Source organism: Miniopterus schreibersii, assembly GCF_964146895.1.
Source record: "Miniopterus schreibersii genome assembly, chromosome: X".
Classification (NCBI taxonomy): Eukaryota; Metazoa; Chordata; class Mammalia; order Chiroptera; family Miniopteridae; genus Miniopterus; species Miniopterus schreibersii.
In genome coordinates, this window is record NC_138104.1 from 5,962,295 (window position 1) to 5,963,240 (window position 946).

A 946-nucleotide genomic window follows, 5' to 3' on the forward strand; every position below is an offset into this window, starting at 1 on the left:
TTCTCTCTCTCTCTCCCTCTCCTTTCCTCTCTCTGAAATCAATAAAGATATATTTTAAAAAATAAAATAAAATACAAAATAAAGTCACAACAGAAAAAGTATAAGTTATGATTTCACCACGCTAACCAAATACTCTAAGCATGATTCATTACCAACATGTCCAACTTCACAGTATTGCCATAAAATTTTGGCTTTCAATACATTTTTCCTACTACTAAGGTGGTAGGAAAACATTTCCAAGACACAGTGTAGAGGCAGATAAAAGTCAGCCAAATATATATCCCTCCAATTACATTGCAAAGACCCAAGTATAAAGATGGAACCAATCATCCTCTTCTTCCTCATGGGGTGAGCACTCCAGCCAGTCTTCACCCTGAAGCAGTTCTGAAAGGTGAAGAGAACTGCTATGGAGGTAATTAATAATAATAGCTAGTGTTTACTGTGGCATGAACTTTACTTGCACTATCACTTGATCCACACAAGAACCCTATGTGGTGGTCACTGCTGAGGAAATTGAGGGCAGAGAGATTAAGTGATTTACCCATGATCCTTCAACTAGTAGCAGGCCTCTGCTCTTAACCTTCAGGTAAAAACATCAGGACCTGTTGAACAGATTGATAGGGTAAGGGAAAGGTAAGAGTCTAATCTGACCCAAGATTCTTGGAGTTAAGTAGGAACAGAGGAGATGAAGCTTGGGGTAAAGTATAAGAGTTGGGTGATGCATTCAATTTTGTACATGTTGAGTTGGGTGTCTATTAGATTTTCAGAGTGAATTGCAAAAATAGGTGATTATATGGGTCTTGAACTCAATATATCTGATGAAGCCACAGATTTGAAAGAGAATTATCAGCCATGGGAGCAGTACAGATCACCACAAGAGAATGCGTAGAATGAGAAAAAGCTTAAACAGATTCCCAAGAAACACAGATATTTTATGGGGTAGCCA